The following is a 26240-nucleotide window of genomic DNA, read 5'->3' on the forward strand; positions in this document are numbered from 1 at the left end:
ATGGCCGAAATGTTGATACTCCTTCAAAAAAAGGGAGTTGTAATTATCCCGTACTTGGACAATCTCGTTATAAGGGCGAGGTCCAAGGAGCAGTTGGTAGTCGGGGTAGCACTATTTTGGAAAGTGCTACAACAGCATGGTTGGATTCTAAACAGTCCAAAGTCACAGCTGGTTCCTATGACACGTCTACTGTTCCTGGGGATGGTTCTGGACATAAACCAGAAATAGTGTTTCTCCCGGAGGAGAAAGCCAAGGAGTTGTCATCTCTAGTCAGAGACCTCCTGAAGCCAAAATAGGTAGCGGTGCATCATTGCACGCGAGTCCTGGGAAAAATGGTAGCTTCCTACGAAGCAATCCCATTAGGCAGGTTCCATACAAGAACTTTTCAGAGGGACCTGTTGGACAAGTGGTCCGGATCGCATCTTCCGATGCATAGGCTGATAACCCTGTCTCCAAGGACCAGGGTATCTCTACTGTGGTGGCTGCAGAGTGCCCATCTTCAAGAGGGCCGCTGGTTCGGCATACAGGACTAGGTCCTAGTGACCATGGATTCCAGCCTTTGAGGCTGGGAGGCAGTCACACAGGGAAGAAATTTCCAGGGACTTTGGTCAAGTCAGGTTATTTCCCTACACATAAATATTCTGGACCTGAGGGCCATTTACAATGCCCTGAGGCCGGCAAGGCCTCTGCTTCAAAACCAGCCGGTACTGATCCAATCAGACAACATCACGGCAGTCGCCCATGTAAACCAACAGGGCGGCACAAGAAGCAGGATGGCGATGGCAGAAGCCACAAGGATTCTCCGATAGGCGGAAAATCATGTGTTAGCACTGTCAGCAGTGTTCATTCCCGGAGTGGACAACTGGGAAGCAGATCTTCTCAACAGACACGACCTCCACCCGGGATAATGGGGACTTCCTCCAGAAGTCTTCCAATAGGATTGTACACCATTGGGAAAGGCCACAGGTGGACATGATGGCGTCCCGCCTCAACAAAAAGCTATAAAAGATATTGCACCGGGTCAAGGGACCCTCAGGCGATAGCTATGGACGCTCTGGTAACACCGTGGGTGTACCAGTCGGTTTATGTGTTCTCCCCTCTGCCTCTCATACCAAAGGTACTGAGAATAATAAGAAGGCGAGGAGTAAGAACGATACTCGTGGATGGCCAAGAAGAGCTTGGTACCCAGAACTTAAAGAATTTATATCAGAGGACCCATGGCCTCTGCCACTCAGACAGGACCTGCGGCAGCAGGGGCCCTGTCTGTTCCAAGACTTACCGCGGCTGCGTTTGTCGGCATGGCGGTTGAACGCCGGATCCTGAAGGAAAAGGGCATTCCGGAGGAAGTCATTCCTACGCTTACTAAAGCCAGGAAAGAGGTTACAGCAACTCATTATCACCGCATATGGCGAAAATATGTTGCATGGTGTGAGGCCGAAAGGGCCCCAACAGAGGAATTTCAACTAGGTCGATTTCTGCATTTCCTGCAAGCAGGAGTGACTATGGGCCTTAAATTGGGTTCCATTAAGGTACAGATCTCGGCTCTGTCGATTTTCTTTCAAAAAGAACTAGCTTCAGTACCTGAAGTTCAGACATTTATAAAAGGAGTGCTGCAGAGTCAGCCCCCGTTTGTGCCTCCTGTGGCACCTTGGGATCTCAACGTGGTGTTGAGTTTCTTAAAATCACATTGGTTTGAACCACTAAAAACCGTGGATCTGAAATATCTCACGTGGAGGGTGGTTATGTTATTGGCCTTGGCTTCTGCCAGGCGAGTATCAAAGTTGGCGGCTTTGTCTTGTAAAAGCCCTTATTTGATTTTTCATATGGATAGGGCAGAATTGAGGACTCGTCCCCAGTTTCTCCCAAAGGTGGTGTCAGCGTTTCACCTGAACCAGCCTATTGTGGTGCCTAGGCTACTAGGGACTTGGAGGACTCCAAGTTGCTAGACGTTGTCAGGGCACTGAAAATATATGTTTCCAGAACGGCTAGAGTCAGAAAATCTGACTCGCTGTTTATCCTATATGCACCTAACAAGCTGGGTGCTCCTGCTTCTAAGCAGACTATTGCTCGTTGGATTTGTAGTACAATTCAGCTTGCACATACTGTGGCAGGCCTGCCACAGCCAAAATCTGTCAATGCCCATTCCACAAGGAAGGTGGGCTCATCTTGGGCGGCTGCCCGAGAGGTCTCGGCTTTACAACTTTGCCGAGCAGCTACTTGGTCAGGGGCAAACACGTTTGCAAAATTCTACAAATTTGATACCCTGGCTGAGGAGGACCTGGAGTTCTCTCATTCAGTGCTGCAGAGTCATCCGCACTCTCCCGCCCGTTTGGGAGCTTTGGTATAATCCCCATGGTCCTTACGGAGTTCCCAGCATCCACTAGGACGTTAGAGAAAATAAGAATTTACTCACCGGTAATTCTATTTCTCGTAGTCCGTAGTGGATGCTGGGTGCCCATCCCAAGTGCGGTTTATCTGCAATACTTGTACATAGTTATTGTTAACTAAATCGGGTTATTGTTGAGCCATCTGTTGAGAGGCTCTATTGTTTCATACTGTTAACTGTGTTTCATATCACGAGTTGTACGGTGTGGCTGGTATGAGTCTTACCCGGGATTCAAAATCCTTCCTTATTGTGTACGCTCGTCCGGGCACAGTACCTAACTGAGGCTTGGAGGAGGGTCATAGTGGGAGGAGCCAGTGCACACCAGGTAGTCTAAGATCTTTCTAGAGTGCCCAGCCTCCTTCGGAGCCCGCTATTCCCCATGGTCCTTACGGAGTTCCCAGCATCCACTACGGACTACGAGAAATAGAATTACCGGTGAGTAAATTCTTATTTTTTCCTGCATCCGAGGAATTAAATGAAGTGTGTGATGAAGCGTGGGTTTCTCCCAATAAAAAACTGATAATCCCTAAAAGGTTATTGGCATCATACCCCTTCCCGCCAGAGGATAGGGCACGTTGGGGAACACCCCCTAGGGTGGATAAAGCGCTCACACGCTTGTCTAAACAGGTGGCACTACCGTCTGCTGATACGGCCGCCCTTAAGGAACCTGCTGACAGAAAGCAGGAGAATATCCTAAAATGTATATACACTCACACGGGTGTTATACTGCGACCAGCAATTGCCTCAGCCTGGATGTGCAGTGCTGGGGTGGCGTGGTCGGATTCCCTGACTGAAAATATTGATACCCTGGATAGGGACAGTATATTACTGACTATAGAGCATTTAAAAGATGCATTTTTATATATGCGTGATGCACAGAGGGATTTTTGCCGACTGGCATCAAGAGTAAGTCCGCTGTCCATATCTGCCAGAAGAGGGTTATGGACGCGGCAGTGGTCAGGTGATGCTGATTCCAAAAGGCATATGGAAGTATTGCCTTATAAAGGGGAGGAGTTATTTGGGGTAGGTCTATCGGACCTAGTGTCCACGGCAACTGCTGGGAAATCCACATTTTTACCCCAGGTAGCCTCTCAACATAAAAAGACGCCGTATTATCAGGCGCAGTCCTTTCGGCCCCATAAGGGCAAGCGGGCAAAAGGCTCCTCATTTCTGCCCCGTGGCAGAGGGAGAGGAAAAAGGCTGCAGCAAACAGCCAGTTCCCAGGAACAGAAGCCCTCTCCCGCTTCTGCCAAGTCCTCAGCATGACGCTGGGGCTCTACAAGCGGACTCAGGCACGGTGGGGGCCCGTCTCAAGAATTTCAGCGCGCAGTGGGCTCACTCACAAGTGGACCCCTGGATCCTTCAGGTGGTATCTCAGGGGTACAAATTGGAATTCGAGACGTCTCCCCCCCGCCGTTTCCTAAAGTCTGCCTTACCGACGTCTCCCTCCGACAGGGAGGCGGTATTGGAAGCCATTCACAAGCTGTATTCTCAGCAGGTGATAATCAAGGTACCCCTCCTGCAACAGGGAAAGGGGTATTATTCCACGCTGTTTGTGGTACCGAAGCCGGATGGCTCTGTGAGACCTATTTTAAATCTAAAATCTTTGAACACTTACATACAGAGGTTCAAATTCAAGATGGAGTCACTCAGAGCGGTGATCGCGAACCTGTAAGAAGGGGATTATATGGTGTCTCTGGACATCAAGGATGCTTACCTCCATGTCCCAATTTACCCTTCTCACCAAGGGTACCTCAGTTTTGTGGTACAGAACTGCCACTATCAGTTTCAGACGCTGCCGTTTGGATTGTCCACGGCGCCCCGGGTCTTTACCAAAGTAATGGCCGAAATGATGATACTCCTTCGAAGGAAAGGAGTTTTAATTATCCCTTACTTGGACGATCTCCTGATAAGGGCAAGATCCGAGGAACAGTTGGTAGTCGGAGTAGCACTATCTCAAGTAGTGCTGCGGCAGCACGGTTGGATTCTCAATATCCCAAAATCGCAGCTGATCCCGACGACACGTCTTCTATTCCTAGGGATGATCCTGGACACAGTCCAGAAAAAGATGTTTCTCCCGGAAGAGAAAGCCAGAGAGTTATCCGAGCTAGTCAGAAACCTCCTAAAACCAGGCCAAGTATCAGTGCATCAATGCACAAGGGTCCTGGGAAAAATGGTGGCTTCCTACGAAGCAATCCCATTCGGCAGATTCCACGCAAGAACATTCCAGTGGGACCTGCTGGACAAATGGTCCGGATCGCATCTTCAGATGCATCGGCGGATAACCCTGTCCCCAAGGACAAGGGTGTCTCTCCTGTGGTGGTTGCAGAGTGCTCATCTTCTAGAGGGCCGCAGATTCAACATTCAGGACTGGGTCCTGGTGACCACAGATGCCAGCCTGCGAGGCTGGGGAGCAGTCACACAGGGAAGAAACTTCCAGGGCTTGTGGTCAAGCCTGGAGACATCACTTCACATAAATATCCTGGAGTTAAGAGCCATTTACAATGCTCTGTGCCAAGCAAGACCTCTGCTTCAAGGTCAGCCGGTGCTGATCCAGTCGGACAACATCACGGCAGTCGCCCACGTAAACAGACAGGGCGGCACAAGAAGCAGGAGGGCAATGGCAGAAGCTGCAAGGATTCTTCGCTGGGCGGAAAATCATGTGATAGCACTGTCAGCAGTGTTCATTCCGGGAGTGGACAACTGGAAAGCAGACTTCCTCAGCAGGCACGACCTCCACCCGGGAGAGTGGGGACTTCACCCAGAAGTCTTCCACATGATTGTAAACCGTTGGGAAAAACCAAAGGTGGACATGATGGCGTCCCGCCTCAACAAAAAACTGGACAGGTATTGCGCCAGGTCAAGGGACCCTCAAGCAATAGCTGTGGACGCTCTGGTAACACCGTGGGTGTACCAGTCAGTGTATGTGTTCCCTCCTCTGCCTCTCATACCCAAAGTGCTGAGGATTATACGGCGGGGAGGAGTAAGAACTATTCTCGTGGCTCCGGATTGGCCAAGAAGGACTTGGTACCCGGAACTTCAAAAAATGCTCACAGAGGACCCGTGGCCTCTACCTCTGAGAAGGGACCTGCTCCAGCAGGGACCCTGTCTGTTCCAAGACTTACCGCGGCTGCGTTTGACGGCATGGCGGTTGAACGCCGGATCCTAAAGGAAAAAGGCATTCCAGACGAAGTCATCCCTACTTTGATAAAAGCCAGAAAGGATGTAACCGCAAAGCATTATCACCGCATCTGGCGGAAATATGTTGCGTGGTGCGAGGCCAAAAAGGCCCCGACGGAGGAATTTCAACTGGGTCGATTCCTGCATTTCCTGCAAGCAGGAGTGTCTATGGGCCTAAAATTAGGATCCATTAAGGTCCAGATTTCGGCCCTGTCGATTTTCTTTCAGAGAGAACTGGCTTCAGTGCCTGAAGTCCAGACGTTTGTTAAGTGAGTGCTACATATACAGCCTCCTTTTGTGCCTCCAGTGGCACCCTGGGATCTGAATGTTGTTTTGGGTTTCCTAAAATCACATTGGTTTGAACCACTCAACACTGTGGACTTAAAATATCTCACATGGAAAGTGGTCATGCTGTTGGCCCTGGCTTCAGCCAGGCGTGTGTCTGAATTGGCGGCTTTATCTTGTAAAAGCCCTTACCTGATTTTTCATACGGACAGGGCAGAATTGAGGACTCGTCCTCAATTTCTCCCAAAGGTGGTTTCAGCGTTTCATCTGAACCAGCCTATTGTGGTACCTGCGGCTACTAAGGACTTGGAGGACTCCAAGTTGCTGGACGTTGTCAGGGCCCTGAAAATATATGTTTCCAGGACGGCTGGAGTCAGAAAATCTGACTCGCTATTTATCCTGTACGCACCCAACAAGCTGGGTGCTCCTGCTTCTAAGCAGACTATTGCTCGCTGGATTTGTAGTACAATTCAGCTTGCGCATTCTGTGGCAGGCCTGCCACAGCCAAAATCTGTAAAAGCCCACTCCACAAGGAAGGTGGGCTCATCTTGGGCGGCTGCCCGAGGGGTCTCGGCTTTACAACTTTGCCGAGCTGCTACTTGGTCAGGGTCAAATACTTTTGTGAAATTTTACAAATTTGACACTCTGGCTGAGGAGGACCTGGAGTTTTCTCACTCGGTGCTGCAGAGTCATCCGCACTCTCCCGCCCGTTTGGGAGCTTTGGTATAATCCCCATGGTCCTTACGGAGTTCCCAGCATCCACTAGGACGTCAGAGAAAATAAGAATTTACTTACCGATAATTCTATTTCTCGTAGTCCGTAGTGGATGCTGGGCGCCCATCCCAAGTGCGGATTATCTGCAATACTTGTACATGGTTATTGTTAACAAATCGGGTTATTGTTGTTGTGAGCCATCTATCCAGAGGCTCCTCTGTTATCATGCTGTTAACTGGGTTCATATCACAAGTTGTACGGTGTGATTGGTGTGGCTGGTATGAGTCTTACCCGGGATTCAAAATCCTTCCTTATTGTGTACGCTCGTCCGGGCACAGTATCCTAACTGAGGCTTGGAGGAGGGTCATAGGGGGAGGAGCCAGTGCACACCAGGTAGTCCTAAAGCTTTTCTTTTGTGCCCAGTCTCCTGCGGAGCCGCTATTCTCCATGGTCCTTACGGAGTTCCCAGCATCCACTACGGACTACGAGAAATAGAATTATCGGTAAGTAAATTCTTATTTTTTTTTGTTCCGAAGCCAGACGGCTCGGTCAGACCGATCCTAAATCTAAAAGATCTGAATTTCTTCCTGAAAGGGTTCAAGTTCAAGATGGAATCACTCCGGGCGGTGATTGCCAGTCTGGACGAGGGGGACTACTTGGTGTCGGTGAACAAAAAGGATGCTTACCTGCATGTTCCCATTTTTCCTCCTAACCAGGCTTATCTGAGATTTGCGATGCAGGATTGCCATTACCAATTCCAGACGTTACCTTTCTGTCTCTTCACAGCGCCGAGGGTATTCACCAAGGTGATGGCGGAGATGATGGTCCTCCTTTGTCAGAAAGGAGTCAATATAATCCCTAATCTGGACGACCTCCTGATAAAGGCGAGATCCAGGGAGCAGTTATTACAAAACATATCCCTCTCCCTGTCAATACTCCAACAACACGGGTGGATCATAAATTACCCAAAGTCACAGTTGGAACCGACGACAAGGTTGTCTTGATGATTCTGGACACAGAAGTTCAGAGAGTATTTCTTCCGCTGGAAAAGGCTCTGGAAATCCAGAAAATGGTAAAACAGATATTGAAACCATCGAGTGTGTCGATCCATCAGTGCATTCGGTTGTTGGGGGAGATGGTGGCGGCCTACGAGGCCATACAGTTTGGCAGGTTCCATGCCAGAGTATTCCAGTGGGACCTGTTGGACAAGTGGTCGATGTCACACCTACACATGCACAGAAAGATAATCCTGTCGTCAAAAACCAGGATTTCGCTCCTGTGGTGGTTGCACAGCTCTCACCTGCTAGAGGGACGCAGGTTCGGGATTCAGGACTGGGTCCTAGTAACCATGGATGCAAGTCTCCGAGGCTGGGGAGCATTCTCTCAGGGAGAAAACTTCCAGGGACGTTGGTCACAACAGGAAGCCTGCCTTCACATAAACGTTCTGGAGCTAAGCCATTTACAACGGCCTTCAACAAGCGGTACATCTTCTTCAAGACCGTCCTGTGCAGATCCAGGCTGACAATGTAACAGCAGTCGCATACATAAACAGGCAGGGCGGAACAAAAAGCAGAGCGGCAATGGCAGAGGCGACAAAAATCCTCCGCTGGGCAGAAAAACATCTACAAGCTCTGTCGGCAATATTCATTCCGGGAGTAGACAACCGGGAAGCAGACTTCCTCAGCAGACACGATCTCCATCCAGGAGAGTGGGGCCTCCACCAAGAAGTCTTCGCAGAGGTGACAAGTCTTTGGAGAGTTCCTCAAATAGACATGATGGGGTCTCGTCTCAACAAGAAGCTTCAGAGATACTGTTCCAGGTCGAGAGACCCTCAAGCAGTAGCAGTGGGTGTTTCCGTCAGTGTATGTTTTCCCTCCACTTCTGCTGATCCCAAAAGTACTCAGGATCATAAGAAAGACAAGGGTTCGAACAGACTGGCCGAGAAGGACTTGGTACCCAGATCTTCAGCAGCAGGGGCCCTGTGTGTACCAATACTTACCGCGGCTACGTTTGACGGCATGGCTGTTGAACGCTGTATCCTAGCCAGAAAGGGTATTCCTAAGGAGGTCATCACCACCCTTATTCAGGCCAGAAAGGGAGTAACGTCAAAACATTACCACTGTATTTGGAGAAAATATGTGTTTTAGTGTGAATCCAAGAAAGCTCCTACGGAAGAGTTTCACTTAGGACGTTTTCTCCATTTTTTGCATGATGGTGTGGAGACGGGCCTACGATTGGGATCAATCAAGGTCCGGATTTCGGCCTTGTCATTGTTCTTCCAAAACAATTGGCCTCTCTTCCAGAGGTTCAGACCTTCGTGAAAGGGGTTCTGTACATCCAGCCTCCATTCGTGCCTCCAGTGGCACCATGGGACCTTAACGTGATATTGCAGTTCCTTCAATCGGATTGGTTTGAGCCTCTACAAAAGATAGAGTTGAAGTTTCTCACTTGGAAAGCGGTGATGCTTCTGGCTTTGGCATCTGCAAGGCGGGTGTCTGAATTGGGGGCCTTGTCTCACAAGAGCCCTTACCTGATTTTCCATGAAGATAGGGCAGAGTTGCGAACTCGCCAACATTTTCTTTCAAAGGTGGTTTCTGCTTTTCACATAAACCAACCTATTGTGGGGCCAGTAGTTACTGACACATTCACTGATTCAAAGTCTCTAGATGTGGTTAGAGGTTTGAAAATCTATGTTGCTAGAACAGCTCGTATACGGAAAACAGAGGCTCTGTTTATCCTGTATGATCACAACAAGATTGGCTATCCTGCTTCCAAGCAGACTATTGCACGTTGGATTAGGAATACGATTCAGCAAGCTCATACTACGGCTGGATTGCCGTTACCGACGTCGGTAAAGGCCCACTCCACTAGGAAGGTGGGCTCATCCTGGGCGGCTGCCCGGGGGGTCTCGGCATTACAACTTTGCGGAGCAGCTGCTTGGTCAGGGTCAAACACATTTGCTAAGTTCTACAAGTTTGACACCTTGGCCGATAAGGACCTAAAGTTTGGTCAATCGGTGCTGCAGGGTCAACCGCACTCTCCCGCCCGTACTGGAGCTTTGGTATAGACCTTATGGTCTTGATGTTGTCCCCAGCTTCCTCTAGGACGTATGAGAAAATAGGATTTTGATAACCTACCGGTAAATCCTTTTCTCCTAGTCCGTAGAGGATGCTGGGCACCCGTCCCAGTGCGTACTTTACCTGCAGTTTAGTTATTACAGTTACACAAGTTGTGTTATCTTGGTTTCAGCATGTTGCTGCAATTAGTTCATGCTTGTTGGCGTGTGTTATGTTGAATGCCATGTGTGCGGCATGGTTGATGGTGTGAGTTGGTAGATATCTCACCACTAGTTAAGTATTTCCTTTCCTCGAAATGTCAGTCTCCCTGGGCACAGTTTTTACAACTGAGGTCTGGAGGAGGGGCATGGAGGGAGGAGCCAGTTCACATCCAATGAAAAGTCTTTAGAGTACCCATGTCTCCTGCGGATCCCGTCTATACCCCATGGTCTTGATGTCGTCCCCAGCATCCTCTACGGACTAGGAGAAAAGGATTTACCGGTAGGTTATCAAAATCCTATTTTCCTCAACTGGGTGTGCCGGCTCCTCCCACCTATGTCCCCTCCCACAGGCAGTTAAAATAAAAAGTGCCCTCAGGAGAGGATGCACATCTCTAAGCTCCAGAGAGTTTCTTCAATTTCTTTTTTTTCTGCTCGTTATTTTCGGTATGCTGTCTGGGCAACAGCATACCTGCACCGCGGATGTTGTGGGGGTGGTGGGGGATAGCGGTCACCGGCCTTACACATGTCCTCTATAATTCACTCAAGGAGATGGGGAACATTAATGCTCAAACTTCTGCCATGGCAGTGTCGACACGCAGGGCCTTGTGGTTGCGTCAGTGGATTGCGGACGCTGAATCCAAACGTAGTGTGGAATCCCTCCCCTTTTATGGGGAATGGCTTTTTGGGGTTGAGTTGGATATCTGGATTTCCAAAGCTACTGCTGGGAAATCCACATTTCTCTGACGTCCTAAGTGGATGCTGGGACTCCGTAAGGACCATGGGGAATAGCGGCTCCGCAGGAGACTGGGCACAACTATAAAGAAAGCTTTAGGTCTAACTGGTGTGCACTGGCTCCTCCCACTATGACCCTCCTCCAGACTTCTGTTAGAATCTTGTGCCCGGCTGAGCTGGATGCACACTAGGGGCTCTCCTGAGCTCCTAGAAAGAAAGTATATTTAGGTTTTTTTATTTTACAGTGAGATCTGCTGGCAACAGACTCACTGCAGCGAGGGACTAAGGGGAGAAGAAGCGAACCTACCTAACAGGTGGTAGTTTGGGCTTCTTAGGCTACTGGACACCATTAGCTCCAGAGGGATCGACCGCAGGACCCGACCTTGGTGTTCGTTCCCGGAGCCGCGCCGCCGCCCCCCTTACAGAGCCAGAAGCATGAAGAGGTCCGGAAAATCGGCGGCAGAAGACTTCGGTCTTCACCAAGGTAGCGCACAGCACTGCAGCTGTGCGCCATTGCTCCTCATGTACACCTCACACTCCGGTCACTGATGGGTGCAGGGCGCTGGGGGGGGGGGGGGCGCCCTGAGGGCAATATATGACATTTTGGCTGGCAAATCTACATCATATATAGTCCTAGAGGCTATATAGATGTAAAAATACCCCTGCCAGTATTCCAGAAAAAGCGGGAGAAGTCCGCCGGAAAAGGGGCGGGGCCATCTCCCTCAGCACACTGGCGCCATTTTTCCCTCACAGCTCCGCTGGAAGGAAGCTCCCTGGCTCTCCCCTGCAGTCTGAACACTACAGAAGGGTAAAAAAGAGAGGGGGGGCACTAAATTTAGGCGCAGGATATATATATATATATATATATATATATATATTGATATATAAAAAGCAGCTATAAGGGAAAACACTCATTTATAGTGGGATCCCTGTGTTATATAGCGCTCTGGTGTGTGCTGGCATACTCTCTCTCTGTCTCCCCAAAGGGCTTTGTGGGGTCCTGTCCTCTGTCAGAGCATTCCCTGTGTGTTTGTGGTGTGTCGGTACGGCTGTGTCGACATGTTTGATGAGGAGGCTTATGTGGAGGCGGAGCAGATGCCTGTAAATGTGATGTCACCCCCTGCGGGGTCGACCTGAGTGGATGGTGCTGTGGAAGGAATTACGCGACAGTGTCGACTCCTTGCATAAAAGGTTTGACGACATACCTAATGTGGGACAGCCGGCTTCTCAGCCTGTGCCTGCCCAGGCGTCTCAAAAGCCATCAGGGGCTCTAAAACGCCCGCTACCTCAGTTGGCAGACACAGATGTCGACACGGATACTGACTCCAGTTTCGACGACGATGAGACTAATGTAACTTCCAGTAGGGCCACACGTTACATGATTGAGGCAATGAAAAATGTGTTGCACATTTCTGATATTACCCACGGTACCACAAAAAAGGGTATTATGTTTGGAGAGAAAAAACTACCAGTAGCTTTTCCTCCATCTGAGGAGTTAAATGAAGTGTGTGAAGAAGCGTGGGCTTCCCCTGATAAAAAGATGGTAATTTCTAAGAAGTTACTAATGGCGTACCCTTTCCCGCCAGAGGATAGGTCACGCTGGGAAACATCCCCTAGGGTGGATAAAGCGCTCACACGCTTGTCAAAGAAGGTGGCACTACCGTCTCTGGATACGGCCGCCCTGAAGGAATCTGCTGATAGAAAGCAGGAGGCTATCCTGAAATCTATATATACACACACAGGTGTTATACGGAGACCGGCTATTGCTTCAGCCTGGATGTGCAGTGCTGCTGCTGCGTGGTCAGATTCCCTGTCAGAAAATATAGATACCCTAGACAGGGACACTATATTGCTAACCGTAGAGCATATAAAAGACGCAATTTTATACATGAGGGATGCACAGAGGGATATTTGCCGGCTGGCATCCAAAATTAGTGCAATGTCCATTTCTGCCAGGAGAGGGTTATGGACTCGGGCAGTGGACAGGAGATGCAGATTCCAAAAGACACATGGAAGTTCTGCCTTATAAGGGTGAGGAGTTGTTCGGGGATGGTCTCTCGGACCTCGTTTCCACAGCAACAGTTGGGAAGTCTACATTTTTACCCCATGTTCCCTCACAACCAAAGAAAGCACCGTATTATCAGGTACAGTCCTTTCGGCCCAATAGGGGCAAGCGGGTTAAAGGCGCGTCCTTTCTGCCCAGAGGCAGAGGTAGGGGAAAGAAGCTGCAGTATACAGCCAGTTCCCAGGAGCAAAAGTCCTCCCCCGCTTCCTCTAAGTCCACAGCATGACACTGGGGCTCCACAGGCGGAGCCAGGTACGGTGGGGGCCTGTCTCAAATATTTCAGCAATCAGTGGGCTCGCTCACGGGTGGATCCCTGGATTTTTCAGATAGTATCTCAGGGGTACAAGCTGGAATTCGAGACGTCTCCTCCCCGCCGTTTCCTCAAATCTGCCTTGCCAACCGCTCCCTCAGGCAGGGAGGCAGTGTTACAGGCAATTCACAAGCTGTATTAACAACAGGTGATAGTAAAGGTACCCCTACTTCAACAAGGAAGGGGTTACTATTCCACAATGTTTGTGGTACCGAAACCGGACGGTTCGGTGAGACCCATTTTAAATTTGAAATCCTTGAACACATATATAAAAAAATTCAAGTTCAAGATGGAATCGCTCAGGGCGGTTATTGCAAGCCTGGACGAGGGGGATTACATGGTATCACTGGACATCAAGGATGCTTACCTGCATGTCCCCATTTACCATCCTCACCAGGAGTACCTCAGATTTGTGGTACAGGATTGTCATTACCAATTCCAGACGTTGCCGTTCGGTCTATCCACGGCTCCGAGGGTCTTTACCAGGGTAATGGCCGAAATGATGATACTCCTTCGAAAGAAGGGAGTTTTAATTATCCCGTACTTGGACGATCTCCTGATAAAGGCGAGGTCCAGAGAGCAGTTGTTGGTCGGGGTAGCACTATCTCGGGAAGTGCTACAACAGCACGGCTGGATTCTAAACATTCCAAAGTCACAGCTGGTCCCTACAACACGTCTACTGTTCCTGGAGATGGTTCTGGACACAGAACAGAAAAAAGTGTTTCTCCCGGAGGAGAAGGCCAAGGAGCTGTCATCTCTAGTCAGAGGCCTCCTAAAACCAAAACAGGTGTCGGTGCATCACTGCACGCGGATCCTGGGAAAAATGGTAGCTTCCTACAAAGCGATTCCATTCGGCAGGTTTCATGCAAGAACCTTTCAGTGGGACCTGTTGGACAAGTGGTCCGGATCGCATCTTCAGATGCATCGTCTGATAACCCTGTCTCCAAGGACAAGGGTGTCTCTGCTGTGGTGGCTGCAGAGTGCTCATCTTCAAGAGGGCCGCAGATTCGGCATACAGGACTGGGTCCTGGTGACCACGGATGCCAGCCTTCGAGGCTGGGGGGCAGTCACACAGGGAAGAAACTTCCAAGGACTATGGTCAAGTCAGGAGACTTCCCTGCACATAAATATTCTGGAACTAAGGGCCATTTACATGCCCTAAGTCAGGCAAAACCCCTGCTTCAAAACCAGCCGGTACTGATCCAGTCAGACAACATCACGGCGGTCGCCCATGTAAACCGACAGAGCGGCACGAGAAGCAGGACGGCGATGGCAGAAGCCACAAGGATTCTCCGATGGGCGGAAAATCACGTGTTAGCACTGTCAGCAGTGTTCATTCCGGGAGTGGACAACTGGGAAGCAGACTTCCTCAGCAGGCACGACCTCCACCCGGGAGAGTGGGGACTTCATCCAGAAGTCTTCCAAATGATTGTAAACCGTTGGGAAAGGCCACAGGTGGACATGATGGCGTCCCGCCTAAACAAAAAGCTAGAAAAATATTGCGCCAGGTCAAGAGACCCGCAGGCGATAGCTGTGGACGCTCTAGTGACACCGTGGCTGTACCGGTCGGTTTATGTGTTCTCTCCTCTTCCTCTCATACCAAAGGTACTGAGGATAATACGGAGAAGAGGAGTAAGAACTATACTCATTGTTCCGGATTGGCCAAGAAGAGCTTGGTACCCGGAACTTCAAGAAATGATATCAAAGGACCCATGGCCTCTACCGCTCAGACAAGACTTGCTGCTGCAGGGGCCCTGTCTGTTCCAAGACTTACCGCGGCTGCGTTTGACGGCATGGCGGTTGAACACCGGATCCTGAAGGAAAAGGGCATTCCGGAGGAAGTCATTCCTATGCTGATTAAGGCTAGGAAAGAAGTAACCGCAAACCATTATCACCGCATACGGCGAAAATATGTTGCGTGGTGTGAGGCCAGGAAGGCCCCAACGGAGGAATTTCAGCTGGGCCGTTTCCTGCACTTCCTACAGTCAGGGGTGACTATGGGCCTTAAATTGGGTTCCATTAAGGTCCAGATTTTGGCTCTATCGATTTTCTTCCAGAGAGAACTGGCTTCACTACCTGAAGTTCAGACTTTTGTTAAGGGAGTGCTGCATGTTCAGCCCCCTTTTGTGCCTCCAGTGGCACCTTGGGATCTCAACGTGGTGTTGGATTTCCTAAAGTCACATTGGTTTGAGCCACTGAAAACCGTGGATTTGAAATATCTCACGTGGAAAGTGGAGATGTTGTTGGCCTTGGCTTCGGCCAGGCGTGTATCAGAATTGGCAGCTTTGTCATGTAAAAGCCCTTATCTGATTTTCCATATGGATAGGGCAGAATTGAGGACTCGTCCCCAGTTTCTCCCTAAAGTGGTATCAGCGTTTCATCTGAACCAACCTATTGTGGTGCCTGCGGCTACAAAAGACTTGGAGGCTTCCAAGTTGTTGGATGTAGTCAGGGCCCTGAAAATATATGTTTCCAGGACAGCTGGAGTCAGAAAGACTGACTCGCTATTTATCCTGTATGCGCCCAACAAGTTGGGTGCACCTGCTTCAAAGCAGACTATTGCTCGCTGGATCTGTAGTACGATTCAGCTTGCACATTCTGCGGCTGGACTGCCGCATCCTAAATCAGTAAAAGCCCATTCCACGAGGAAGGTGGGCTCTTCTTGGGCGGCTGCCCGAGGGGTCTCGGCTCTTCAACTTTGCCGAGCAGCTACTTGGTCGGGGTCAAACACGTTTGCTAAATTCTACAAGTTTGACACCCTGGCTGAGGAGGACCTAGAGTTTGCCCATTCGGTGCTGCAGAGTCATCCGCACTCTCCCGCCCGTTTGGGAGCTTTGGTATAATCCCCATGGTCTTTACGGAGTCCCAGCATCCACTTAGGACGTCAGAGAAAATAAGAATTTACTCACCGGTAATTCTATTTCTCGTAGTCCGTAGTGGATGCTGGGCGCCCATCCCAAGTGCGGATTGTCTGCAATACTTGTATATAGTTATTGCTTAACTAAAGGGTTATTGTTGAGCCATCTGTTGAGAGGCTCAGTTGTTATCATACTGTTAACTGGGTATTGTATCACGAGTTATACGGTGTGATTGGTGTGGCTGGTATGAGTCTTACCCGGGATTCAAAATCCTTCCTTCTTGTGTCAGCTCTTCCGGGCACAGTATCCTAACTGAAGTCTGGAGGAGGGTCATAGTGGGAGGAGCCAGTGCACACCAGTTACACCTAAAGCTTTCTTTATAGTTGTGCCCAGTCTCCTGCGGAGCCGCTATTCCCCATGGTCCTTACGGAGTCCCAGCATCCACTACGGACTACGAGAAATAGAATTACCGGTGAGTAAATTCTTATTTTCTTCCCTCTTGGGACCCGCCGGCGAGATGCTCCTACCCGGGGCCGTCTGTCCAGTCCTTTCAGTCTCACAGTTTTCGATCTAAGGCCAGAGGTGCCTCCAATGTGGCTAGAGGCACCAGAGGTAAGTCCAGAAAACCTGCACGCACCAGTTCTCAGGAACAGTCCACCGCTTCTGCTTCCACTAAGGCCTCAGCATGACGGTGCCCACCAACCCTGAGGTGATCTCGAGGTGGGACCTCGACTGCGTCACTTCAGCCGCGTCTGGGAGACTTTCTGCCAGGATACCTGGGTCAGCGATCTCAGGGCTACAAGCTGGAGTTCAACATTACTCCCCCCCAACGATTTTTCAAATCAAGCTTACCAGCTTTGGAGGATATGCAAGTAATGCTGCAACAGGCAATCCGAAAGTTGGTCCAGTCCCACATCATTGTTCCAGTACCACTACCGCAACGCGGCAAGGGGTTTTACTCAAACCTGTTTGTGGTGCTGAAACCAGACGGATTGGTCAGACCCATTTTGAATCTGAAATTATTGAATCCTTATTTGAGGGTGTTCAAGTTCAAGCTTGAAACCCTGTGGGGGCGTGGCCTGGCTGCTGAGACGACAGGACGTGTGGAGCTGGAGCTCCTGCCCGGGCCTCATATATTTGCCATTTCTGCGCCCCTAGGGTGTCCCACGACCCACCACCCTCCCTGTTGGGGTCCCCCTGCTCCGGCCTGTGTGGTCCACGGAGCCGGCAGACACCTCCTGTGTATGTGCGGGTTGCGGCCTGCGGTTCGGGGTGAAGCCGGGGCCTCTCCTGCTTGCAGACACCGGGACGCGGCTCCTGCTTCCGGTCCCGGCGCGGCGGTGCTCACCTCGGCCGCTGGATCCCCGTCTGCCGTCTGGGTCCTCCGGGCTCCCCTGGTCCTCCTTGGCCTTCTCACCGGCCCGGAGAATGCCATCCACTGCACTCCAGATCTCCGACCTCCTCTGCTTCCGGAAGCCGGGGCCCGACGCCGCACGCTCTTAGGTGAGAGCCGGGGGCGCCGTGCGGCTGTGACGGGGGACACAGACGGGCGGCATATATAGCTGCGGAAGACTGCTGAGACTCTGTGCAGGTACCACCAGCCCTCTCCTACCTGCTTGCTAGCAGCCTGCACATCCCTACCCTCCTTCCCTAACCTCTCCACGTGGGCCCTCAGCTACCGCAGCCCAGCTTTGCCATCCCCATCCGCCCGGCAGCCTGTCTCCTCAGCACCCCGGCGGCCTGGGACCCCACGCTAAGGGCCCCCCTGCTGTGGCCCTCCAGATCCCACATTTCAACTAGCCTCAGGGCCCCTGCACTATCTCTTGCCCTGCACACTCCTGCCCCCCCTGCGGGCCCCTGCTTCTCATGACGGCCCTTACTACTGCTGGGGCCTGACACCTCTATCCCGCCACCTGAGCTTGGTACTGTCCCGGTCACTGGCTGGTCCGTGGCCGGGCCTCACCCCCGCAGACCCTGGATAGGGGCGGATATACACAATACACCAGCTCATCTCCTGCACCCTCTGATTGTCTGACTCCTCTCCGGGACCACATGGGCCTTTCTATCGGCTGAAGCTCCCCGGCCCTGTCCCACGCACGCTGCCCTGCTGGCCACGTCATGACATCTCTCTAGTACCCCGCCTTACCCCCCCTGGCCCTGAGCCAGACTGCTGGAGCGCCTTCTCTACCCCCCATTCTGCCGTCTACCCCCCTTATCATGTGTACAAGATGCCCAGAGGTGGCAAAAAATCGCAGGGATCTGACCTCACCCCATTCCTTACTAAAAAGAGCACTCCAGCCAAGAACAGGCCCGATGCTCCTGGACACCTCCATGGTCCGTCCGACTCCGATCCTGATGACGACGATCTCACACCCCTTACCCGCAGGGACTTTCTCTACCTCCTTAAAAAGGTGTGAGATGTCAAGACCTCTGTCCAGGCTCTCCACTCCCTAAAGTCTGATATCGCCGAAATTGGCTCTAGAACGGATCAACTCGAGCTGCGAGTGGAAGAGGTGGTGACGTTCCAACAATCGGTCGAGACCGACTTCCATCAACTCCGCCAAGGTGTTGCCCAATTGCGGGAGGAGCATAAGGACCAGGACAATCGGGTGAGGAGAAATAATCTCAGGAGACGGGGTATTCCTGAAGAAGTTGAAGCGGCCAATCTTGATCTTTACCTTAAACGCTTCTTTACCCTCCTGTCACCTGACACCCCCGAAGACCATCTCCTCCTGGACCGAGCACACCGAGCCCTCCGACCCCGCTCCCAAGGCTCTTCCCAGCCCAGGGACGTCATTCTCCGAATGCACTACTTCAACGCGAAAGAGTCCGTTATGAGAGAAGCCCGGCGACTGGGGTCTGTGACCTTCCAAAATGTCTCCCTGCAGATCTTCCAGGACTTATCCCCGCTCACCCTAGCCAAACGTAGGAATTTGGCATCAAGGGAAGCTACTCACAGCCAGAAACCCACCCGAGGCTCAATTGCTGCTCTCCAAGCTGGGTATCCACACCGACGAACAGGACCTTTCTGTTTCACATCTGCCTCCACGGACACAGCGGAACCCACCTCCGCCCCCCCGTTCGGAGTGGTTCACGGTTCCAGTATTTTCGGTCTCTCCGGCTCCACCTCCAGTTCCCTGATGGACTTCCAGCTTTCTGAGTTGACGTACCATACCTATATTTGTGTCGACCTTTCCTGGTCGTACTCCCTAGCCGGGGAGCTGTTTACCTTTAGATCTCCCATGTTCTAACTTCCCGATCCCTTAGTCGGTTCTCAACCGTTATGATGTTACCCCTTGTTACAGTGTGATACTTTTTTTTTTTCATGCTCTATTTTTTTCATCCTCTACCGCCGGACGACCGGCTACACTCCCCTCCCTTCCGGTTTCCTTTCCTTCCTCCCTCCTTTCTGACCACGCTATCTTACGCTTTGTATCTGTTATGAGCCACGGCTGTGGCTCATTCCTGTTTTGCATGTCAGTTAGGTATTTTATGTTATTCTTCTGTTCATGTAACCCGTGGGTGTCATGGGGTGCTCGGAGCTCACCCTTAAGGAGGGGATACTGTTATGAACCACAGGTAGTGGTTCATTCCTATTTTATGTTTATAAGTTGTTTCGCAGGCCAGGATTTCCCGTTGCTCTGTTTGAGAGTACTCTTGGTTGCTACCGCTGGTGAGTCTGTGTAATTGCAGCTTGTTCCCATGTGTTCAGCCTCACCTGGCTGCTAATTGCATCTTGTCAGTTTGGAGTCATGCAACAGGGCAGCTGCATGAGATTATTTATTAGGCCTCTCTGTTATATGCTGGCTCAGTGCTATTCACAGACGCTGGTGATATTTCTAGGTTTCCAGTCTGCTTGAGTTCTGAGCTTGGTTCCTGCTAGCTCCTGTGTAGCAGTGTCAGTCGAGCTGCTTCCTGTGTCGATTCCTGTGTCGGTCCCTGTGTCGATTCCTGTGTCTGATCCCGTGTCCTGCCGTGAGGCGTTCCTGTCCTGAGGTCCAGTGGCTTTGCCTGTGCCTGGTCAAGATTCTGGCTTCTTGGTGTTCACCGGTCTGTCGTTTGGGATTCTGCCTGTCCTCCAGTTCTGAGAGTCTGTGTCAGCAACATTGGGAGTTCCTGTCCATTTGCCAGTATTCGTACTGGTTCCGTGAGTAGCGGCTCTGCCGCGTCCGTCGGCCTAGGCCGCTGTATTCCGTTATTATTTCTGTCACTGGTGTTTTGCAGAGGGTTCTGCTTATGCTGTCACCGCCGGTACACAAAAGTATTGTGTCGGCGTGTGGTCAGCATTTCCTTTGTTGTTCTTTTCCTTTGGCGGCAAACCGCACATACATTTAGTTTTTGGCTAGTTAGTAGCCCCTGGCTTTGGTTGTTTCAGTAAGAGGGCCCCTTGTTATCACCCTGTCTCGGTACACTCTTTGTCTCATTAAGACCTGAGGGGGCATCGAAGTTGGGCAGACGTAATCCGCCCTTCAAACGCGGCTGCCATGGGCTCAAGCAACCATAGTCTCGCAAGAGTGTACTGACAGCACGGGCGAGACAACGGAGATAGGGCGCCAGGGGCTATTCCCTTTCCATTCCCCTTTCTCAACGTTACGTCCTGGTGCTCTGGACTCACTTCATAAACATCTCCCTTGTTCTGAGCACCAGGAACCTAACATTATCACCAGCCATACCACAAAAAAGAAATAAAACTTTTTTTTTCCTTTTTTGGCCCAGTCCAGTGTCTAGTGTAGAATCCAGTCCTGTCTAGAATTCAGTGTGCAGAATCCAATCTGGTGTTTAGAATCCAGTCCTGTCTAGTCTAGTTTAAAAATTCAGTCTTGTCTTGTCTAGTTTAATATTCCAGTCTTGTCTTGCCTTGTCTAGTCTTGCCTTGTCTAGTCTTGCCTTGTCTTGTCTTTTCTAGTTTTAAATCCTCCTATGTCTACTATGCAAGCCCTGCAGGCATCTCTCGCAGCCCTGAACTCTGCTTTCAGTGCTTTGAGACCAGAGCGACTAGAAGTTTTGCAGCAATCCCTAAAGCAACTGCAAAACCTTCTGACTAAAATCTTGCTCATCTTGCCAGAAGTCGTTGAGAGTACATCTATCTCTAAACAGACTCTTGTTCACAGTATGGTGACAAGAGAATCCTCTGGTTTAATTGAAGAGAAAAGGTTTAAAAGTTTTCTGCGGCCCAGGCTCTTAGAAGAGGAGCGTCTGCGTCGCAGAAACTTAAACTTATGCCTATATTGTGGGGGTTTAGGCCACTATCTGCAGACCTGTGAGTTGCGCAAGCCAAAGTGTGGTGACGAGTCTTGCCCTCTGGCCAAGTTGAGTCAGGATACAAGACCTACTCCTGTCTCTACTGTGGCAGAGGTACTTGTCACACAACCGACACTAAAAAGCTCTCTGTCCTATAATTGGGGTCCTTGGGCAAGGGAGCCCCATTATAGATTCAGGAATCAAAAGAGAATGTTTCTCTCCTCTCTTGAGGTTCCTGTTGAAGCAGAGTTGCAAGCTCCTGGAGTGGTGCCCATAGCCCAGGGTCCTGGAGTGGTGCCCGTAGCCCAGGGTCCTGGAGTGGTGCCCGTAGCCCATGGTCCTGGAGTGGTGCCCGTTGCCCAGGGTCCTGGAGAGGTGCCCAATGCTCAGGATCTTGGTGCGGTACCCGATGCCCAGAGTGCTGGAGCGGTACCCGATGCCCAGAGTGCTGGAGCGGTACCCGATGTCCAGAGTGCTGGAGCGGTACCCGATGCCCAGAGTGCTGGAGCGGTACCCGATGCCCAAGCTTATAGAGGGACATCAAATATTGTAGCTCAGGTGTCCATACCAGAAGGGGTCTCAGAAGCTGTTACCCCAGGTAGGGACTTGAAAAGCGCAACCCCAGAAAGGGTATCTAAAACCATAGTTCTAGAAGGGAACTCGAGAAGCAAAACCCCAGAAGGGATATTTGAAGTAATATTCCCAAGTGGGGTCTCGAGAGACGCAGCCTCTAAGAAGGGTCTAGAGGTCGCTTCCCCAGGAAAGAACTTAAGAGGCGTAGCATTAGTGGAGGTGCTGAAGGTTATAGCTTCAGCAAAAGTCCCGGAAGTCATAGTCCCGGGAGAAGTTTCGATAATTATCGACTCAGAGAGGGAGGCCGATGACTCGGTCCCAGTGGGGGAGGCCGACGGCTCGGTCCCAGTAAAAGAATCCGAGGTGCTGACCCCAGCGGGGTTCCCGGAGGCCACTGCCCCAGCGGGGTTCCCGGAGGCCACTGCCCCGGCGGGGTTCCAGAAAGTCACTGCCCCCGTTGGGGTTCAGAAAGTCACTGCCCCGGTTGGGGTTCAGAAAGTCACTGCCCCGGGTGGGGTTCAAAAAGTCACTGCCCCGGGTGGGGTTCAAAAAGTCACTGCCCCGTGTGGGGTTCAGAAAGTCACTGCCCCGGGTGGGGTTCAGAGAGTCTCAGCCTCGAGTAAGGTCAATAGTGACCAGGTCCTAGCAAAGCACTCCAGTCAGTCAGATGGGAAGGAAACAGATCCTGACTCTGTTGATATCTCGACATCCATAATCTTTGATGGGGACTTAGCCCAATTTCTGGCGCTTTACAAACACTATTACATTATTATGTTGTCTAGACCATTTCTGGGCATCACTTCAGAGAACATTGTGCTCTATCTGATTTATTCTTTTAGAGGAGAGCCTTTTGAGTGGGCGACCAGCCTAATGAAAGCTGAAGATCCCATTCTTCAGGATCCCCCAGCATTCAGTGATGCAATTATTAAAAGATATGGGGGGTCATTCCGAGTTGTTCGCTCAGTAAATTTCATCGCATCGCAGCGATTTTCCGCTTAGTGCGCATGCGCAATGTTCGCACTGCGACTGCGCCTAGTAAATTTGCTATGAAGTTAGGTATTTTACTCACGGCTTTTTCTTCGTTCAGGCGATCGTAATGTGATTGACAGGAAGTGGGTGTTTCTGGGCGGAAACAGGCCGTTTTATGGGCGTGTGGGAAAAAACGCTACAGTTTCTGGGAAAAACGCGGGAGTGGCTGGAGAAACGGAGGAGTGGCTGGGCAAACGCTGGGTGTGTTTGTGACGTCAAACCAGGAACGACAAGCTCAGAACTGATCGCAGATGCCGAGTAAGTCTGGAGCTACTCAGAAACTGCACGGAGATGTCTTTTCGCAATATTGCGAATCTTTCGTTTGCAATTTTACTATGCTAAGATTCACTCCCAGTAGGCGTAGGCTTAGCGTGTGCAAAGCTGCTAAAAACGGCTTGCGAGCGAACAACTCGGAATGACCCCCATGGTTCCAAAGAAATTGGTTCAGTTTCCTCTAAGTCACCCGTCTTGTCTGCTGAGAGTCCACCAAATACTGTAAACTCGGCACAAGAGTTCCAGCCCGTTGCTTTGACTGCAGGATGTGCTTTTCTGACTTCTTCTTCTTCTAATAATAGTACTTTGCCAGAAAGTTCAGCTCCCAAGGGTAAGAAACCTGTCTCTGATTTGAACGCAGCCTTGCTGGGTGGTAGCATCAGTTCAGACAATGTTTGGGGAATTACCTTGGTCAGACCTAAAGAGCTCTGTAAAAAGAAGAAGAAGAAAAAGAAATAATTTTTGACTCTTGCCTTGATATAAAAAAAAAAAAAAATTTTTTTCTTCTTTCCTTATCTTGTGTCCAGTGGCCACCGTCAGGGGGAGGGCACTGTTACAAGCTGTGGTTGCAGCTTGTTTCTGTTTTCGTGTCTGTTAGACCAGTGTGTCAGGTTTTTTTTTTTTTTTATCCCTTGTTTTGGATAGTCTGTATTTTGGGGTCCTTTGACCCCTCCTCAAGGGGGGGGGGGGGTACTGTTATGAGCCACGGCTGTGGCTCATTCCTGTTTTGCATGTCAGTTAGGTATTTTATGTTATTCTTCTGTTCATGTTCTCCGTGGGTGTCATGGGGTGCTCGGAGCTCACCCTTAAGGAGGGGATACTGTTATAAACCACAGGTAGTGGTTCATTCCTATTTTATGTTTATAAGTTGTTTCGCAGGCCAGGATTTCCCGTTGCTCTGTTTGAGAGTATTCTTGGTTGCTGCCGCTGGTGAGTCTGTGTAATTGCAGCTTGTTCCCATGTGTTCAGCCTCACCTGGCTGCTAATTGCATCTTGTCAGTTTGGAGTCATGCAACAGGGCAGCTGCATGAGATTATTAATTAGGCCTCTGTTATATGCTGGCTCAGTGCTATTCACAGACGCTGGTGATATTTCTAGGTTTCCAGTCTGCTTGAGTTCTGAGCTTGGTTCCTGCTAGCTCCTGTGTAGCAGTGTCAGTCGAGCTGCTTCCTGTGTCGATTCCTGTGTCGGTCCCTGTGTCGATTTCTGTGTCTGATCCCGTGTCCTGCCGTGAGGCGTTCCTGTCCTGAGGTCCAGTGGCTTTGCCTGTGCCTGGTCAAGATTCTGGCTTCTTGGTGTTCACCGGTCTGTCGTTTGGGATTCTGCCTGTCCTCCAGTTCTGAGAGTCTGTGTCAGCAACATTGGGAGTTCCTGTCCATTTGCCAGTATTCGTACCGGTTCCGTGAGTAGCGGCTCTGCCGCGTCCGTCGGCCTAGGCCGCTGTATTCCGTTATTATTTCTGTCACTGATGTTTTGCAGAGGGTTCTGCTTATGCTGTCACCGCCGGTACACAAAAGTATTGTGTCGGCATGTGGTCAGCATTTCCTTTGTTGTTCTTTTCCTTTGGCGGCAAGCCGCACATACATTTAGTTTTTGGCTAGTTAGTAGCCCCTGGCTTTGGTTGTTTCAGTAAGAGGGCCCCTTGTTATCACCCTGTCTCGGTACACTCTTTGTCTCTCATTAAGACCTGAGGGGGCATCGAAGTTGGGCAGACGTAATCTGCCCTTCAAACGCGGCTGCCATGGGCTCAAGCAACCATAGTCTCGCAAGAGTGTACTGACAGCACGGGCGAGACAACGGAGATAGGGCGCCAGGGGCTATTCGCTTTCCATTCCCCTTTCTCAGCGTTACGTCCTGGTGCTCTGGACTCACTTCATAAACATCTCCCTTGTTCTGAGCACCAGGAACCTAACAGTATCCCTATCATCTATTTCTCTTCTTTCTTACCCTACTTTCGGAACTCTACGCTCTCTCTATTCTGCCTACCTCTTTGCTGCTTGCCCATGGGTCTCCGGGTACTCTCTTTGCTATCTTACGCTTTGTATCCCTATCATCTATTTCTCTTCTTTCTTACCCTACTTTCGGAACTCTACACTCTCTCTATTCTGCCTACCTCTTTGCTGCTTGCCCATGGGTCTCCGGGTACATTCTTTTAATGTGAAGGGCCTGAATAGCCCTCAAAAGAGAGGTAAACTCTTTGCCTCCCTTAAGCTTGAAACCCTGTGAGCAGTGATTGCAGGCCTGGAAGAACCGGAGTTTGTGGTCTCCTTGGACATTAAGGACGCCTATCTCCATATTCTGATTTGTCCGCCTCATCAAGCGTACCTGAGTTTCACTTGGGACGTTTCTTACGTTTCCTGCAGGCTGGTGTGGATAAGGGCTTATGTCTGGGTTCCATTAAGGTACAGATTTCAGCCCTCTCCATTTTCTTCCAGTAAAAATTGTCAGTGTTGCCTGAATTTCAGATCTTCTTGCAGGGGGTGCTCCACATCCAACCTCCTTTTGTGCCGCCTACAGCGCCCTGGGATCTGAATGTGGTATTGGATTTTCTACAGTCCTCCTTTTGTGAACCTCTGATGACTGTAGAAGACAATTACCTTACGTGGAAGGCGGTGATGTTACTGGCCCTGGCCTCTGCTCGCTGTGTCTTGGAATTGGGGGCCTTGTCGTGTAAAAGTCCATACTTGGTCATTTATGAAGACATAGCAGAGCACCGGACTAGACAGCAGTTCCTGACGAAGGTTGTCTCTGCATTTCCCTTGAATTAGCCTATTGTGATTCCGTCCAGTTCTGGCGAGTCTGCTCCTCCGGAGGCATTGGATGCTGTGCGAGCCTTGAAGATCTATGTCAAGAGAACGGCTTGGATCAGAAAGACGGATTCTTTGTTCGTGCTCTATGATGCTCAGAAAAAGTGTTGTCCTGCTTCAAAGCAGTCCATTTCTCATTGGATTAGGCTTTGGGACGTCCCCATCGTACTAGAGTCCCCCATTATCCCTTATGGATGCTAGAGAAAATAGGATTTTAATACCTACTGGTAAATCCTTTTCTCGTAGTCCATAAGGAATATTGGGCGCCCGCCTCAGTGCGTTGACTTTTCTGCATGTTCTTGTTATGTGGTTACCTGTTCAGCTGTTGCTGTTATTGTTTCCATCCGTTGCTGGTCGTTGTATGTTAGTGGTGTGCTGGTTTGTAAATCTCACCACTCTTTGTTATCATATTTCCTTCTCTCATATTTGTCCTCTCTCCTTCGGGCACGTTTTTACCTATAACTGCCTGTGGGAGGGAGAATAGAGGGGAGGAGCCAGCACACCCAGTTG

The 26240-nt window shown here is 50.5% G+C and overlaps 1 protein-coding gene across 2 annotated transcripts in view; it reads left to right on the forward strand.

Moving 5' to 3' along the window:
- The window catches only part of SMC1B (structural maintenance of chromosomes 1B), a 619466-nt gene that overhangs the window by 70749 nt on the left and 522477 nt on the right, over window positions 1-26240 (forward strand). The window lies entirely within an intron of this gene.

Source organism: Pseudophryne corroboree, chromosome 6 (genome assembly GCF_028390025.1).
Source record: "Pseudophryne corroboree isolate aPseCor3 chromosome 6, aPseCor3.hap2, whole genome shotgun sequence".
Lineage (NCBI taxonomy): Eukaryota > Metazoa > Chordata > Amphibia > Anura > Myobatrachidae > Pseudophryne > Pseudophryne corroboree.